This window comes from Echiichthys vipera (genome assembly GCF_963691815.1).
Source record: "Echiichthys vipera genome assembly, chromosome: 23".
Classification (NCBI taxonomy): domain Eukaryota; kingdom Metazoa; phylum Chordata; class Actinopteri; order Perciformes; family Trachinidae; genus Echiichthys; species Echiichthys vipera.
The window spans coordinates 11,724,412-11,734,352 of record NC_139848.1 but is presented as its reverse complement, the minus strand read 5'-3'; positions in this window follow the sequence as shown (position 1 = coordinate 11,734,352).

Here is a 9,941-nt window from a genome sequence, read left to right as displayed (position 1 = left end):
TTTTATCCCGAGACGTTACACACACACTGCACATGGATGCGCATCAAAAAACTTCCTACAGACATGGATTTCACAGCAGCCATCTTGCGTTTACTAATTGCCTAAAGCTGACAGGATTTACTAATGGTCGTTATTTCCACCTTGCCAAATTTCATAAAGTTAATAAGTCACTGCCAAATACTAATTCAATTATTTTCTGCATGAAATGCCACTTTCTTCACCAGATTACCGCAGGCTTAGACAAGATAGCACAAATTTAGAGATAGTCACGCAAAATACCACCATGAAGTGGGCGCAAATTAATTTAATTTTACATCCTCGCTGAAAAAAAAGCCAAATTTTTTTTTTTTTACTGTGTCTGGAAATTTTGTACCATAATTGTACTTTCAGAATGCAGCAACATTGCTTAAAATAAATCAGACAGACAAAATAAACAGCCCAGCATCCCTTGGAACGTCCTCCATACTGGATAATTCTGTGTTTGTGGCCCATCACAGACCTGGGATTAACATTTTGCCGTTTATTCACGTTACCCATGATTTTCTCTCGTGTTTTTCAATGCCAAACATGAACTTTTATTTATTTAATTCTGATCCAATATCCCCAAGTCAGTGTAATGCCCCTCAGAAGAGGTAGATTGGTCTGTAACAATCACTGAGGCGTGCACACTGAGAGGAAGCTGAAGGTTTGAGCTTGTTACTCTTATGCGTCAACAAAGAAACGCAAATACAAACTTTGAAAAAGATACATTTTTATTGCGTTCTAACTTTGGTTGGAGATCTAAACCTAACCATACATTAGCCATAATCTTTTTCATGCCATGACGACAAACTTTCATTTACCTTAAAGTAAAGGATAGTTTGGCTATTTTGAAGGGGCGTTGTATAAGGTATGTCTCCAGTTTGAAGAATCAGGCAGGACTACTGACACAAAAGCTAAGCAATGTACTGCTGTGGACTGGAGCAGCAGCTAAATGTATTTTAGACCCCAACAAAATGGCCCATCGACAAGAAAATGGCACTTTGCCGTCAGACAGCCCTCTCCAACGGGTAACTGAAGCTGCTATATCTATCTATGCTCTCTTCAAAGCCACCTGCCTCCTTTTGACATCAGTGAATATGTTAATAAATGTGTGAATGTGATGTCGTGTGAAGCGCGTTGAGTAGTCGGAAGCCTAGTATGGCACTATACAAATGCAATTTTTTTATATATTTGCCATTTATCAACTCCTTTTATCAATGGTAACATGTTTTTAGACGTGTGCATTGTGAAATAATGCCATTAAATTCAGACGCTGCTGGGAGCTAATAGCCAGGAGTCATGGCGGAGAGGGGGAAATGGTTCAAAGCTTGTGATGTCATGTAAAATGTATATTCCAAGTAGATTTTAGAGTTTCCACAGTTAGTCCGGTTGCTCCACCGTCCGCCATTTACGCTACCAGTGATAGCTACTGTCGGCTATTTTGTTGAGTTGCCTCGAAGCAAAATGCAGGATCTATAGGGCTTATATTGTGACGGGTAAGAACGGAAGTAGTGAAGCTGTAATGCACTGCTGTGTGCACAGCTACTGTCAAAGTTTAGTAAGAAAGTCTTTAAACACCCAGTTTGGGGGATATCTTTTCTGTTTATCTCTCTCTCTTTTAAATTAAGTTGGCTAACCTAGGGATTACATAAACCCATCTGATGTGTTTGCCCTGTCTGACACAATGTTGCTGCATTCCAAGATCTCACACATTCATTTTGGCGGGAGGGCCAAAATAACAAATTGAGGTCTATCATGTACAGCACCTGCATCTCAAAATGATGCGATAATTTTTATCGTAAAACCCCTGTCTCAACATTATGCTGTGCCTCTCCCGCTCTGCCTGACTTCCTGTAATCATCTCATCTCCCTTGTCAATTTTTCTCCACCATCCCTGGACTGATGAGCTTGCTCTCGTTTGCCGTCCTTTTCAGGTGTGCTGGCATAAAGAAAGTAGGCCTATATCCTTGCAGCGCCTCTCTTTGAGCCACAAGCTCCACAGAAAGCCATGATATAGTTTGTACGCTGGAAAAAATCAGTGAGCGTGTGAAGCCTGAAAAGATGAAATATCCTGTGCGGTGTCAAGGCTAGCTTTGCGTAAAAATTCAATCATAGCTCAAGTGTCCGGGAGATTAATAGCTGCCATTATTCATACTCCACTCCAGGTGCTCTGCGTGCGTTGTTTATGTGAGTGTATGAATGTGCCCGTGTGGGTGACAGAGGGAGGAGAAGGAATACATTATACTACATCTGCAGAGCCTGTGCAGCTGATAAAAGTTTTTAGCGATAATCAAACACCAAAAATCGATTCAACAAAGTGCTGTTACTGGGGGGGAGAAACTCAATTACCCAGCAGGCTGAGGTCAGATGGGTAGGGGGGAACGACAAGGTCAACTTCTACATTATATCAGAGGCTTCTTACTCCCTCCTATCGTTTTCAATTTACTTAATACAGAAGCACTGTTCTTTTCCCAGCGCTCTGTGAGATAATCGACAATGAAATTAAGTGGCGGCGGGCCCGTATCAGTGGGGGATTGTGGGGGATGTGGCGGCTCAGGGCTGATGGGAGATAATCGCAGGACACAATAACTGCTGCCAAGAGAATTGCTCTGGGATTCTTTACGGTCGTAATAAGCGTAACCTTGCCTTAACACTAAGGTAAGTCAAATGCTAACATTTTGTTTGGGAACATGAAGTCATACATCAAAAGCTCATGGGTACGCACTCATACAAACACACAAGCTCACTAATATCCCTCTCTTAGGCAGAAGCTCACACATGAATTCTGTCGCTGTCAGCTCAAACTCTCCCCCAAGAGCAATATCGACCCCAATACACACACACACACACACACTTGGAAGGAGTATACTCCTAAACCCAATCATGACAAATCACCCTTTCCCCCGGCTGTCCCACTTTAGGGGGTTGTTACAAGAGTGTCAGCTCAGATGAGGAAAGAGGCGACTCACCCACACGGAGTCACTGAATCCCCTGACCGCTTTTACTTTCATGTTATCAGCTGCTTCATTTCATTACTTCTTTGAGGTTTTGTCGCAGAGATTGCAGCAGAGCAAAGTTTTCTCAGAAATAACTTTAATCTTGCTTGGTTTTCATCTCGGTTGAGTTTTTTTTTTCCTTCTCAGCTTGTTGGGTGTCATCCTGGGTGAGGCAGCTGAACAGCTGGGAGGTTGACGCAGTTTAATCTCCCAATTTGTCCGACATTGAGTGTTAGTGTTTTGACGTGTTGCGGTTTTTTTTTTCTTGCATGTTAATAGCAAATTAGCCAGTGTTTTCAGCAAATCCTTCCTCTGGTAGACTAAACACTGTAAAAGACCAGTATGTCAATAATAATTACTTGTGTAAATAGACCCTGCCAAGCGCACACAAACACATGCACACATGCCCAAATGCAGAATAGAAAGCTTAACACTTTAGACCTCTCTATTTTGCCCATAACTCTATTTAAATATGAAGAAAATTAGAGCTACTGAAGGCACCTAACCCATAATAATGTTAATAATTATAATAATAATAAAATTACTAGCTAAGAAAGAGAAAAGGCGAGGACATAACTATTTTATCTCTTTATCATTACTGGCAAAATAACCGCGTGGAACGGTCAAGGGGTCACAAGAAAGATACATCTGAGGCGTAACCCTGATTAATGCTGCATTATCAATATTATTGTAATAACTGATTAATTTACTGTTTTATGTGAAAGGGATTTGCGAGTGAAAAACCCACAGATGGTTATCTCAGTTCTACCGAGCGTTTAGTTTCTTTTAGTTTAGTTTTATGAAAACAAAAAAATTGTGTAAATAGATGTAGAAATTCATCTATATAGAAATCATTGGCAAAAGAAAATAAATGTGGAGATAAAATAATACATATGGAAATAAAAACCTAAATAAAAATAATGATTGTTGTTTTTTTATTGCCAATATATCCATTTCTAATAACAGTAATATTAAAAGCCAGTGTGTTGTTGTACATTTAGAGGATAAAGTCACTCTTAGATATTGTTTGCTGCATTGTTGTATGCTGGATATAACTTTGTATATTTGCATCATTTAACATTTTTAGAGCTACAGAGACTGTATCTTCTTTCATGACTTCTATTGTTTTCCCAGAAAGATTCAGCCATCTGGCCCAGGAGAGAGAGGGCTGGACTTGTTGCAGCTGAGGGGTTAAACATGTAGGTGGCGAGCGAATGTTAGTCAAGGCACAATATGTTTTGTGGCAGCATTGCATTCTGGTCCACCGAGAGGGCTGTTGGAGGGCAAATTGGTATCGTTGCCTCGGCTGTGATGGATTTCTTCCTGTGGGGCGGTCGATCCCACAGCAAGAAAAACGGTCCATCTGAAGCAGAGATCTTCAACAATCATGAATTATTGTTTGATAAATTGGACTTTTTGATTTTTTTCTTCAAATGTCTGAAGATAAAAATGATCAGGAATCTGACATATTATTAGAAAAAAAAATCTACATATTTCGGTGGGGGAAAAAACATTTAATTTACACAACATTGATGATCTACTGGCCTTTAGGTAAGGACGCCGTCCACAGGTAGGCTTAAAGGTGCTCTACTTGAGATACAACGGAACTGTCACGCCACTTTCTACCTATATATATATATATATATATATATATATATATATATATATGAACTTGACTGCCCATTTAGGAATACAAATATACCGTATATTTGAAACAAACTATGTTTTGTGTTGGGGCGTCAGTAGTTCAGTCCATAGGTGACTTGGCTGGGAACCGGAGGGTCGTCGTTTCGAGTCCCTTTGTGGGACTCGAAATGGTGTGTTATTGGCCGTTTATTCATTCATTCATTCATCTTCAACCGCTTATCCCGGGGTCGGGGTCGCGGGGGTGCTGGAGGGGATCCCAGCTGACATCGGGCGTGAGGCGGGGTCCACCCTGGACAGAACGCCAGTCTATCACAGGGCACATAGAGACGTACAGAGACAGACAACCATTCACACCTACGGGCAATTTTAGACTCATCAATTAACCTAACACGTGCATGTCTTTGGACTGTGGGAGGAAACCGGAGTACCCGGAGGAAACCCACATGCAAACTCCGCACAGAAAGGCAGAGGCCGGGATGCGAACCTGTGACCTTCTTGCTGTGAGGCGACAGTGCTAACTACTACACCACCGTGTTGCCCTGTGTGTAACATGAACAATAATAATAATAGAGTGAAAAAATCTAATTTCCCCGTTGCGTGACTAATAAAGGACTTCTTCTTCTTCTTTTACTTCTGCTTCTGCTTCTGCTTATTATTCTTCTTCTTCTTCTTCTTAAAATAACCAACAGCTGACTGGTTCTGAAACACAAAACATCATGCTCAGAACTGGACCTTCTGGATCTGATACATGGTAGATAAAATACATACACATATTAATCATAATTAAAAAAATGTCCATTACGTTGTTGATTTAGCCAACTATTTTAACAGCAATAACAGTCATTTCAACAGTACATATACAAACTGCACAATTTATTTAATTCAGATATTTTTGTTACTTATCCAAAGAAAGTTTCTTAATCCTGTTTAGAAACTTTTTTTCCCTGAATTTTTTTAATCCATGCTCCTTCAAAAACCCTTCAATTCTGCTTCCTGGTCTTTTATTCGCGTACACTTTCTCTCATTCAGCATTGCCCTAATGAGTGCGCTCATCTTCCTCACATGCATTCTGATTAGCTTTTAACCAGAAAAATGTGAGCAAAAGCCAAAGACAGGGGGAGGATGACGGAGACTGAGAGCATGTGCGATATAAAAACCCTACAAAATGACCAATATAACACCATCTGTGGTTCAGTTTCTCTCATCTTCCCCAATGTTTCACAAGCCTATAGAAACATGCCCCCCTCCGCTATGATGTTACAAACCCAAGCTAAGGCCACCTCTCAAAGTTTATATCCACAGTTTATGTTTTTTTTGGCTGCTTAAATGTCCCACAAAACGTGCTGTAGTCATATTGCTGCGCGCATGGGAACGCTGCAGCTTCTCTAATCCACAAAGTAAATCGTTAAAAAAAACACACACGCATCAATACGATTAATTAAAAAGCAGCGTAGCCTATATGGACTGGTTAGGGGGAGTCGTAGAGGCACTGCTGTCAATCTGTAGCAATTATCTATTAAATATTAATCGTATGTGGTACACCGTAAACCATGTTATGTGTGCTTTTGTAGCCAAAAATAAACTGTTCAGTTTCACATAATAATGAAAAAATGTTCTCACTTTAATGATAATAAGATATTGCTCACGTAAAAATGACCTTTATGGTTTTATTTCTAAATGGGTGGCAGTAGCTCAGTCCATAGGTGACTTGGCTGGGAACCGTAGGGCTGCTGGTTCAAGTCCCTGTGTGGAGCATGAATGGAGCGTGGACTGGTGGCTGGAGAGGTGCCAGTTCATCTCCCGGCCACTGCCGAGGTGCTGTTGAGCAAGGCACCGAACCCCCAACTGCTCGGGGCGCTGGTCACTGGCAGCCCCCTCGCTCTAACATCTCTCCATTAATTGCATGTATATAGGTCCTGTCTGTGCATGTGTGTGTATTTTGGGCCTGTGTGTGTAACATGATTAATAATAAGAGTGAAAAAATTCTAATTCCTCGTTGCGGGATAAATAAAGTAATTCTTCTTCTTCTTCTTCTAAATCCCAAATTCAGTTTTTTTTTTAAACTTCTCTTGTAACATCACTTTATCTTGTTATTTCAAGAAAGTTCTAGTTATTTTATACGTTTATAATCAACACTGCTCCAAGTACACTATAGATTTCAAAACTGACAATTCACTTGTGCAATATCAATGTTTAATACCAATATCTCCTCCCTGCAATACTATGATACTATGTATTCAACCTTCCCGTGTGGTGACTTATAATTTTCTGCTTTTTACTGTTACTTCTCTTTTTTCACTGTTAACTTTTTACCGTTTACATATTCTTATGTCTTGCATCTTTTACTGATGCTTATTTGAACGAGCCTCTTGGCTGCTGTAACACTGAAAATGTGCCCACTGTGGGACTAATAAAGGATTATCCTGCATATGTGACATAAATATTAAAAGTTAAAAAAAAAAAAACCCTGTCTTGTCGTCCGTAAATTTGAGGGCATATGGAGGAGTAGTGATTTCAACATATTGACCCAGGGAAACATACATTGAACATTTGATCCAGGGGAAAAACATGTCTTAATATGTCATATTAATAGGATACTGAGCTGGGGAACATAGGACCCATAGATACACCCCCGTAACAAGTGGTGCCAAAACAAGAAGAGTTTCCTGTTAAAACTGTATGATTCAGTACATTATAATAACAAGAAAACCTCTCATATATATTACCAAGGTGGAAGCAACACGCTGTCACACTTTTGCTAAGCTTAATAATGGGTAGGTTATATTTCTATAATAATGACAAAAGGCACACCTGCCTCAGGGTTGGAATATTATTAAGTAGGTGCTACAGGAAGAATGAGAACCACCCTGTTCTGTCATGAACACGTGTGGGAAGCAGCCGTTGCTCTCCAGGAAAGCGCTGCTGTTTCTGCAGAGATGCTATTTCTGCAAATTGCATGGTTCATTATCAAAGGCCCCGGTAACAGACTGATGTCTTGGTTTAGTTATTCTTTCAAGTCAAGTCTTTCACAGCTCACTTAGTGGGATGTCAAAGCCGTGTAGTGCAATAAGACTCAATGAGCTGGGTGAGTATTCGCCGAACTCCCGGATTGTTCAGCCGAGTATCAATGCAAGGTCAATCACTGCCTCGTTTGCAGAAAAGCTATTTGATAATCCCGCTAATGTGCCTGTTCAGAGAATGCATCTGATTGAGAATTTGCTCTGAGACAACATGCTTTATAGACAGCAGCACATTAATGTTATCTTGGGTGCGTTCAAGGGGATTGAACAAGCTAATTTCTCAGGAAGTCGAGTTGAAATGAGAAATATCAGCTGGTACTGTAAGAGGCGCAACAAATCACATAAGGTTATACAGGCTGTTCTCATGCAGGTTTCATAGAACTAAAGTATTTCTTCATTGCGTGTGTATTCCACATTTTGAAAGCACGACATGTAGTAGGCTATAAGCAAATCGCCCCATAAGGTCATAGGTTGGGGCGGTGGATGGGTCCCAAAACACAGGATATTCACCCAGGCGATCAGGGTTCCAGAGACACCGAGACCACTGGCGACCACTGGCAAACCATGGCATGTACCACTCAGTTACAGTAAATGCCGGTCCCAACAATGGTATCCTGCGCCCCTAGCAGCTTTTCTGCTCCCCACATCCCACCAGCACTCCCTGCCCCCCCCCCCTATAATTTCACACCAAGTATTGCCGTAAATGTGTAGCTATATATTTGTCTTTATTGACACTATATCACAACATAACACTGAAAATAAAACAAATTCTAACAAATTCTGTTGTTAGGATATGTGAGATGTGTTTGTTGTTCCTTTTGAAATGACAGTGCCTCCTTTCCTACTGGCACATACCGTTTTTCCGATAACATGCCACTCATGTCCTGTGGTATTTACTATGTCATACTGGCACATACAGAAAACAACAATATAACACTTATCAAAGTACAAAGTGCATTACAGGAAGACAATTGAGTAAAACCACAGAAAAAAATAGATCAAATATCAGATCAAATGATTGCTGTCAACATTAAACAGCCACAAGTAGGAAGGCATTATTGAGCTTTAAATCTCCGTTAGACCTGCTCAGGTGGCTAGGCTAACTACAATCACCGGGGCAAGTATGGCTGTTTTCAAAAGCATCTGTCATTTCAAAAGCAACAACAAACAGATCGCACATATCCTAACAAAAACCGAACCAGAGAAACGTATACATCCCTTTTATTTACGGCATTATGTTGTTATACAGAGTCCAAATATATATGGCTATACATTTACGGCAATACTTGATGTGAAATTCCAGCAGCAGGGTGTGTTGGTGTGATGTAGGACGCGGAAGAAGTGGCAAGGGGCACAGGATACCATTGTTGGGACCAGCATTTACCGTTACTGAGCGGTACATGCCATGGTGTTCTCAAAGGCACATGCCATAGGCCGTTAACTGATCTCTGCACTACTGCAGGGTTCATTTCCCATGGTGGTGGCCATTCATGTCCCTGTGATGTTCATTTCATGGACGTACTAAACCACCCCACAGCCTTTTTTCTAATGCTAACCAAGTGTTTTTCAGGAATAACCCTAACCGTCACCGTTTGTAGGCTAAAATCGGTCACGTAACGGTGTTTTTGGTGCGTTGTTGTCGCGGACACCTTCCGGTCCGTCACTGTCTTTCAACCGGCTTTCGTCTGCAAGTGTGCAGAACTTTTGTACGATATCCTACCTGCTCATAAGAATACATTGGGTTACTGTATAGAAAGAAGGTGGCTCTGGTTTCTAGGAAGACCAGCTGTATAAAGAATGGACGCCACACTATGTTATAGTTTAATATGGCTATCCACACACCAGTTTTATTCATCCCAGTGGGGCCATTTTCTTATCACGGGGGTCAGCAGAGTGAAGACCCCGAAGAGCTTGTAACCCGGCACCTCTGGTTTAAAGATGACAGAGTGAGACTCCTGTCCTATCGCCCCGCTTTCCTAATGAATCACAAGATTAATTGTGGACCTCACACATGTGCAATGCTCTTCCACCGAGCAGCATCGGAGGTCAAAAAAGAGCTGCATGTACAGGTTCTGATTTGCATCCAGACTGACATTATACGCTGGGCTTTCATCCTCCTCATTTCCACTGAGTATCAGTGGTATGTTTGATTTAAACAAACAACTCTGAGCGATTCAGGCAGGCTGTACAAATTGTATTCATAAATTCTGAATGGTACTTGATCACGGTTCACTCCTTTGCCCTAAAATGAAAAAAA